Here is a 9,634-nt window from a genome sequence, read left to right as displayed (position 1 = left end):
CAGTATTCGCGAGACGCGGAAAGTGCAAACAGTTTTGATTATTTTTTGACAGTTCTCAATAGTTCTCGCACAGTTTCGACCTATTTCATGCATTTTAATAACAATTCCGTCAATTGATTATTTTTAAACAATTTTTATTCCGATTACTGTCACTGCATTCAGCAGAAGTATGAGGTGCAAACAGATTTCATCATTATTTTTACGACAGTTTTTGCTAGTTTTTATATATAGCCCCGACCATTTCCATGCATTTTATTAATAATTTGGTTAATTAATTATTTTTCAAAATTTTTTTCTCTTGCCGTCGGCACAGTAAAATTGTCGTAAGAATAATGATCGAATCTGTTTGCATCTCATACTTCTGCTGAATGCAGTGACAGTTGTCGAAATAAAAAATTGTTTAAAAATAATTAATTGACGGAATTGTTATTAAAACGCATGGAATAAGTCGGAATTATGTGAGAACTATTGAGAACTGTCAAAAAATAATCGAAACTGTTTGCACTTCACGCATCTCGCGAATACGGCGCCGACGGTAAAAGTAAAAAAATGTTAAAAAATAATTAATTAACAAAATTATTATTAAAACGCATGGAAATGGTCGGGGCTATATAAAAACTAGCAAAAACTATCGTAAAAATAATGATTAAATCTGTTTGCACCTCATACTTCTGCTGAATGCAGTGACAGCAATCGGAATAAAAATTGTTTAAAAATAATCAATTGACGGAATTGTTATTAAAACGCATGAAACAGGTTGAAACTGTGCAAGAACTATTGAACTGTAAAAAAAGTGATCGAAACTGTTTGCACTTCACGCGTCTCGCGAATACTGTGCCGACGGTAAAAGTAAAAAAATGTTAAAAAACAATTAATTAACTAAATTATTATTAAAATGCATGGAAATGGTCTGTGTTGTGTGAGAACTAGCAAAAACTGTCGTAAAAATAATGATCGAATCTGTTTGCACCTTATACCTCTGCTGAATGCAGTGACAAAAGTTGGAATAAAAAATTGTTAAAAAATAATTAATTGACGGAATTGTTATTAAAACGCATGAAACAGGTCGAAACTGTGCAAGAACTATTGAACTGTAAAAAAAGTGATCGAAACTGTTTGCACTTCACGCGTCTCGCGAATACTGTGCCGACGGTAAAAGTAAAAAAATGTTAAAAAATAATTAATTAACCAAATTATTATTAAAACGCATGGAAATGGTCGGGGCTGTGTGAGAACCAGCAAAAACTGTCATAAAAATAATGTTTAATAACAATTCCGTCAATTAATTATTTTTCAAAATGTTTTTCTCCTGCCGTCGGCACCGCATTTGCGAGAGGTGAAGTGCAAACAATTTCGATTATTTTTTGACAGTTCTCAATAGTTCTCGCATAGTTCCGACTTATTCCATGCGTTTTAATAACAATTCCGTCAATTAATTATTTTTTAACAATTTTCCATTCCGATTCCTGTCACTGCATTCAGCATGTATGAGATGCAAACAGAGTCGATCATTATTCCTATAATAGTTCTCACATAGCCCCGACCATTTCCATGCGTTCTAATAAATAATTTTGTTAATTATTTTTCAAAATTTTTTTCTCCTGCCGACGGCACAGTATTCGCGAGACGCGCAAAGTGCAATCAGTTTCGATCACTTGTGCGCGCTAATTTATTTCTTAAAAATTTATTTTTCAATGTACTTTAATATTAATAAAAACAATCTATATTATTGTGGATTTCAAATTCGGTCCTAAAAAATAAAGAAGATGAAAAAATTAAAAAATGCTCAAGATGCAAATAAAAAGTTTATTTATAAATACGGAGATATTTTTACTTTTTGTGTTAAAAAATTTAACATAATAATTTCAATCTATTTTAATGGAGGGGCCACATTATCACTCCTGTTTCTCTCCGATCCGATTACGCATTGTCGTCATATTTCATAAATAATATCCTAAGTATTAGATTTTATAATTTTGTGTCTAGAATTGATTAAATAAAACTCTGTTCCTCTTCTTTTGGATGGTTGATATTAATGACATTTTTCACTCTTGCGGCACCGCCATTCTATTTATGCATTTTTGAAATAAACTTGTCAGGCGTTGCCAAAGCTTTCTTGTTTCATGTTTTATTAGTTTTGCAGGGATATTGCCGGGATCTGGTGTTTTTCCGCTTTTTAACAATTTGCAGATTTTTATGACTTTGTTTATACTTAGTTATTTTGATTGAGGATGCTATTACTTGGACATTCTGTTGCTGTTGCTACTCCTGAAAATCTGGCTTATTTTCTTTTAGTAGTTTTGAAAAGTAACTCACCGCTGAAGCGAAATTAGCGCATTATATCTTTTTTCTTATCCAATCATAGTAATTTTATAATTATCCAGCTTTTCGTACTTTTCTGTCTTCCCAGGAAGGAATTAATCCTGTTACATTTTGTTTCCCGTGCTTTGTTTTTTTTCTTGGCAATCTTTTTTCTAACTCTTGCTTGGGCTTTGTATTCTGTTTTATCTTTATTGATTTTTGAGTTAAAAAATACTCTACTTATTTCTTTTTTCTGTAATGTCCTTCTCGATTTCTTCATCCAATTAATAGGGTTTCACTTATTGTTTTTTCTCTTGGTGCCCCAGTGCTTCTTCCATTGTTTCATGAATGTGAAATGAATAAAAATTTTATAAGAAATTTAAAAAAATTTAAAATTTTTTAGGAATAAACTACGAATTTTCTATAAATTTTGAATAAATTTGGTATGAATTCTGCATAAATTTTGCATGAAATTTGTATTTTTTTTTTAATTTGTATATTAACTTTTACTATGTGTATAATGTTAACATATTGTGTTAACAAATCAGATAAACTGCGATTTATGAAGTTTTTTTTAAGACAGATATTAGTTGTCCCAAAAAATGATCAATAAAATAAATTTTTTGTTCACGATAGTTACTCGGCATTCGTACACAAGCAAAGTTTGGACTGAGACGTGACGTAAGCTGGACGGTCCATAAGCATTTAGGTCGCTTACTGCTGTCAGCTGAGGCGAACGTAATATCGATAGATGTGTAATGACCACTATATCGAGATTATTTAACTGTCATAAACTATTTCATTTCTTAATTAAATATTTGTTTAATAAATTAATAAAATTTGACTGCGCGTAATAATTACCTTTAGATACTATTTTTCCACATACATATATCTATGTGTTATATGTATATTAAGAACAGTTTCAACTCCGCTATAGATTTACATTTAAGAAAAAATTGTTTCATTAATAAAACTGTCTACTTACTTATATTAAGTACTAAATACTAAATAAAAAATACTCCATACAAAATACTAAATTCTTAACAGGTTTTACAATCTGTTGTAATTAGGGTTGCCATTTGCCTTTTTTTCCCGGACACTGTCTTCTTTTTTAGGGCATTCGAAAACGTTCAGAGGGATTTTTCAAAGCATTGAAAATTTGTCCGGGAGAATTATGTGCGTCTGGGGTTTTAAATATTTTAATTATTTATTTCCTTTACCATGCTTTTTTACAATGACACCACTTATTGAGCGGCTGAGTAACAATTAAATATAATAAAATTAAAATACTTAATAGACTTACAAGAGTATACTCTTGAGGCGAAGACAAAATCTTTTCATTGGAAAAAATAATCCATTATCGAAAGGTGGTTTGTTTCTTCCACCTTTCGGATCTGGTAGTGCTTTTTGTTGAAAATTATAAGTTATGTTCTAATTTCTTAATACGTTAGTCCATGATTCTCGACTTATTTTTAGCCATCGAATGGCTGTTTTACACTTCGTTTTCTTTTACTAAATATAATTTGACAAAATGGTTTCTATATTCTATTAAAAATGACTCAATAATTAATCATTATCTAAATCAATAAATTTAAATATTTTTAGATGTACTCGTATTAATAGGCACATTTTTATTATTGTCCGTAGAATCTAAATTTATCAGGTAATTTATCAGTTAATTTTACTCTTATATTTTTTTTATTTGGACTATTTGCAAACGGCTCGTATGCATATGTAGTCTATAATATATTTTTCAAAATAAACATTATTTCATTACTCGTATTAATTTTAATTATTAAATTTTAAAACTAAGTAGATAAATTTTACCTCAATCTCAGTTGGAAATAATTTGTATATTTTCTTAGATACAATGTGAAACTCTTCAAAAACAGCGCTACAAAAATGTTATAAAGATAAAGATAAGATTGTCTATCCGATCTGCAACAAATGTTACTGTTGCATAATATTTTTTTATTGAATTTAATATTTTCAGCTTATTGTGAAATACGCGCCACTTTTTTCAGTCTTGAAATACAGTTACTAGCTAGATACTGGTACTCAAAAGCATCTATAAGATTTCTTCCGCAAAAGCTATATATATAAGTTATTGGGAAAATAATACATATCTTAGCCAGGATTGACCACGCTGGCTGAGATATTATTTTTTGCAAAAGCTGTATATAAATTATTGGGAAAATAATACATACCTTAGCCAGGACTGACCACCCTGGCTGAGGAATTATTTATCGCAATAAATTATTCGCGGTAATTCGGAAAAGAGGGAAAACCTTATAGATGCATACAGATTACAGCATCGAGTTAGTTTAGTGCATCATAGTATCTAGTTAGTAACTATTTCAAAACTGATAAATGTGTCAGTGCGGTTTATATCGCTACAAATATTAAATTTACAAAAAATTATTATTTAGCACCAAATTCTTTTGTTGTAGATCAAATAATGTAATAATGTAATTTAAAAAAATGCTGTTATTATGTAAGGTTGTTCACGGTGTTTAGTTTAACGATTGTGTGTTCTAATATTTTTACTTTTTTTAGTTTAAGTATTTTTACTTCTTTATATTTGATTGATTTTTTATAACTATGGCTGTTTCTCCCTCTATGTGTGTGTCATTTTTGTCGTTTCTTATTATAATTTTTGAAAGTTATTACGTGTTTAACGTATAATATTAAGCTATTTAGCAACTACAAAAAAAAACGCATATACATTGAACAAATAAAAAAAATTATTAATATAGGAATTATTTGCTAATTATGTGCTATCTTTTAATGACCAAATTTTTTTTTGTTTTAACCAAAAAAAGTTACCAATGGTAACTTTTGGGGGCAAACAAATTTTTTTTATTACCAAAGGCTAGCAAATAATTAGCAAATAATTTCTATATTAATGATTTTTTAATTTGATTAAAATATATGGGTTTTTTCTCTATTGGCTAGATAGCTTAATATTAAGCTATAATCTAGCCACTGGTATTTTTTTGGCTAAAGCAAAAAAAATTTTTTTTTTAGCAAACAGTAACAAATAATTAGTAAATAATTCCAGTGTAGAAATCGATGTGTTCTGATGATGTGGCTCAGCCAGCTTAATATACCTTAAAACATTCCATCTTTACGGTTCTCAGGCATATTATCTCTACATATCATGATAACAGATAAAGTGACGTTATAGTAGCGGGTCACTGCCAGTCACTATGCGTTTACTTTACCGTGTTAGATTCTTTTTTCTTTTTACACATCAAGTCAGTACGTTAAATTCCCTTTGCGTGTAGTTCGGGTTGATAATCGATAAACGAGAGTGATTAATAAAAACAATCGTTATTTTCGTGCATGGATATGAAATGGATGATAAGCGCATAAATATTTTCGCAAATGTATACATTATACATTTATACATATTGTACCATGCTCCAAAAAATAAAAAAGGTTCTTATAAATCTTAAAAATTCCCCTACTTGTGTTACATTTAATTGTATAAATTATATGAATTATATAAAAAAATTACAAATTATATAAATTACGTAAAAAATATATTGTAACTTCAGATAAAATGCATCCAGAAAAATTATATATCGACTCACAATTGTTGCTTATGCCAAAATACACAATAAAAATGTTTTAGGCTCTAAAAATTTTTTCTGCCTTAAAGTTTCTAAATTTATTGTAGTTTTCGTAATCTCGCCCAAAATTTTTATTAAGAAAGAAATTTTTACTCGGATTTTCTTTTGATTGTAGAATGGATGTGAACTCATTGATCCCGGCGGAACTTCAAGGATTGCAATTAAATGCATGCGAAGTTCAAGCGGATACAATAAGATGTCCGAAAATTTGCGAAGATTCACCCCGCAGGCTTTATATAGACAGTGCGTCATTTTTTGCGGTGAGTCCAGATGCAAGTATGAGAATCCGGCTGTCCACATGGCAATACAGAACATCTTTTCGCATTGGTGAGCACACAGACATTTATTAAATTTTATCAAAATTTTAAAACAGTAAGCATTAAAAATAAGTATTAAAGTATTAAAAATACTTACATTAGTTTGCAATATTTATTAATTACTGTAAATTTATCTGATTATTCAGTTATCAAGAATAATTTTAAAAAATGTTGATTGCTTTTTAAATATATTTTTGCTATAATATCAAATTAGATATAGAAAGGTATAACTTGTAGTTTAATAATTTTTAAAAATCTATATTTATCTTTAATAACTTTCTTATTAATGGATAAATTAAAGCAATATATTAATATTTTATGTATTCATGTTTCAAAAATCGAAATCGTTTTCGCTATCGTGTAATACATTGCAAATAATGTAACGTTTGAAAAAATTACTTATTCAAATCATTCTTACTGTATCGTATTTTACATTTACATGATTATATATAAATTATAAAATAATGAAAAAATGAAAAAATGAAACGGCAAAGACCATCAGTTAGATCGAAGTGTTTTACAATATAGTATACAATGCAGTAAACGCGTATATCTGTAGAGAGAGGAAGAAAAGTTTCAAAATAATTTGCTGCCACTCTTATTATTTCTTGATAGAAAAGTTTTAAACTCGAGCTGTCTCAATTACAATTACGTGAAAATTTGTGTTTATTCCGGTGATATTGTAATTCCGGAATGTAGCAGTAGCAGCAAGAGCAGCGACAGCAATGGGTGAGTGAATTTTTATCATGTATATGTGGAACAAAATGATATGTGATAAACGTGATGCGAGATAAAATATTGGTTCTGTTCCTTGCTGTATCTGTACAGTGTCAGTATTGTGCACATTTATAGAACACGATTATGCACATTTGCATAAAACAGATTTAAAATATGAATGTATGTAATTGTAAAATTTACGGGTATAGCATGAAACAGAACAAAATAAACATGGACATAGCATAGAAGAGACCCAAAAAGTCATGCACATTACCTACAGGATTCATATATAGATATTTGACTACATAGTTCAATGTGCACATTTTGTGCATGTAGAGGCGTTGATGGATGAAAACACCTATCGTTCTCAGGTTCCTCTCTGGTTATTGTATATACAATGTATGTATGTACAAAGAAATATAAAAAATACGAATAAAAGTGATAGTAAAAAATATTTTCTAAAAATATCCAACTTGTTAAACTGTATAACTATATGTGAGTTTTACATTAAATTTATTTATATACATCTGTCATATTAACATTCACTTTATTTTACACATCCAATTTAACGCAATACGCTGTCACGGTACAACATTCCTAATTAAAAGTGACGCGCGTCTCTCAAGGATCTTGATTTCTTTCAACCCTGGTCAACTGCAGTAGGCAAATACGTTTGTTGAAGGTTAATACAATACGTAATGTGCCAAGTTTCCTCGGTTTTAGCAATATTTATTTTTTAAGCCAAGATGTTATTTCTGTAATCTTGATAACTTTTTTTTTTCAAGAATCTGTATCGTATGAACGAGGTCAATACATATGCGTTCTAACAGTTCAAGAATATCTTACATATATAGATAGATTATTTCTGTTCTTGTAAAATTATATATATTTAAGTGTAATTTTTGTTTAAATTTTTAAAAATTCTGATATATTCTCTCTTGTTTAAAATTACAATAAAGGAAAAAGAGCAGCGCGTTATTATCGGCTGCACTGCACTATATTTTAACGTATTGTATAATTAACGTATTGTATAATTGCAATTTGGATTAAAAAATGGTTGTATACTTACACATATAAAATATTCTCCTGTGCATAATAATCACAGATATACGGCATTGTTTAATAGTTCTTGATAAATTATCTACCAAAATCTGAATTTTCAAGGTTGTTTTGGCGAACTGATTGGAAAGGAAGAACATTCGTCAAATTACGACGCGCGGCAGGAGATCAATCTCTGTCATATCGTTTCGGCATGAATTCGATCCAGACGATACGATGAACGAGTTGCATCTGCGGGCTACTTGGCACAGTTTACCGATATCTGGGTCAAAGTCACGTCCTCGGTGAGAAGGTACTTAGCCCGAAGCACTATTCCGCCCGTGCCTTTGGATCTGATCACCTCCAGGCCGAGTTTGGCCAAGATGAGTGAGACTTTATTTATGGATTCACGTCGTCTCCAAAATAAACAATCTTTTTCCGTCGACGAAGGTAATTGAAGCACATCGAGAGACTACGCATCGTACATAATTTGCAAAATTCTATTTTTTAATTAAGTCTATTTTTTAATTATATTTTTTGATCTACTTTTTACTTAGAAAAAAATTTGCAAGTATATCTAAAATCCTTTAATTTCAAAAGTGAAAATATACCTTAGACATTATTTGATAAGCCTTAGTTGTCAAATATTACTTACTTATTTGCATCTTTAGTAAAATAAATTTTCACATTTTATAATATTTTTAAGAATTTTTTACAATTTAAATTAATAAAATATAAAGAATTATAAAAACTATCTTAATCCTTTTCAGATTTTATAAGTTTTTATCGAAAATTATAGAATAAAAAATTTTCCGGAATGCACATACATATATGAAAAATTTTAGAAAAAGTAATAGGCTTTTGCAGCGGTTTGAAATGTTAATAATTCATATAAAACATTTGAAAAACTTAATAGAAAAGTTATAAAACTTATATAAAGGTTTTGAAAAATACGAAAATTTATAAGAAAACATTATGTACTTAAGATTAGTTGATCAAATATGCGCTTGTATTTTAGTTCTCTTATTATAACCAAAACTGTAAAAAGGAAATTGCTTATGATTTGTGCTTAATAAAGATTTTAAACATTTAGACAATTAATTTCAGATATTTTGAATAACTCATTTTTTAATACTGATTTTAATTTTTTTAGTTTAAGTTGTGAATACAACACACGAATAAATGAATGTAGTTTACTATTATCAAAGGTCTCATAATTTTCAAAATTTATTGTCAAGTCACGTCGCCAAACTTGTTCACTAATAGTGCAAGTGTTCCGGTTCTCACACACTTATGACCCTGGTCAAGTCCTTGCTTCTCACATTAATTTGCGGTACTTCTTCTCAATGTGGGGAAAAGAGAATTTAATTTCCTGAAAACGGGATCATTTTTGGTTGAACTCGTCACTGACCTCCTCATATAGCTGTATAAAAAAGAAGAAAGAGATAATTTTAAAAAGCAGTCGGACGCGAGAGAAAGCACTGTACCAACTTACATTGAAGTTTAGCTACAATGTTATTTTATGAGCCGCGTACATTTTTGATGATATATGTATAAAGCAATTAACAAAAATTTCAACACGACTAAATGTGTAAAAATAAATTAAAAAGAATTTATTATACATAT

The 9,634-nt window shown here is 29.2% G+C and overlaps 1 long non-coding RNA gene across 1 annotated transcript; it reads left to right on the top strand.

Moving 5' to 3' along the window:
• The first annotated feature begins 1,861 nt into the window (after nt 1-1,861).
• On the top strand, nt 1,862-9,361 carry LOC118644527. Its single transcript, XR_004962304.1, has 2 exons — nt 1,862-6,982; nt 8,135-9,361. It is a non-coding gene; the product is annotated as an uncharacterized LOC118644527 (long non-coding RNA).
• Nucleotides 9,362-9,634: the final 273 nt, after the last annotated feature.

The sequence above is a fragment of the Monomorium pharaonis genome, chromosome 2 (assembly GCF_013373865.1).
Source record: "Monomorium pharaonis isolate MP-MQ-018 chromosome 2, ASM1337386v2, whole genome shotgun sequence".
Taxonomy (NCBI): Eukaryota; Metazoa; Arthropoda; class Insecta; order Hymenoptera; family Formicidae; genus Monomorium; species Monomorium pharaonis.
The sequence above is the reverse complement of the archived record's forward strand: the minus strand, read 5'-3'. Positions and strand labels throughout refer to the sequence as shown.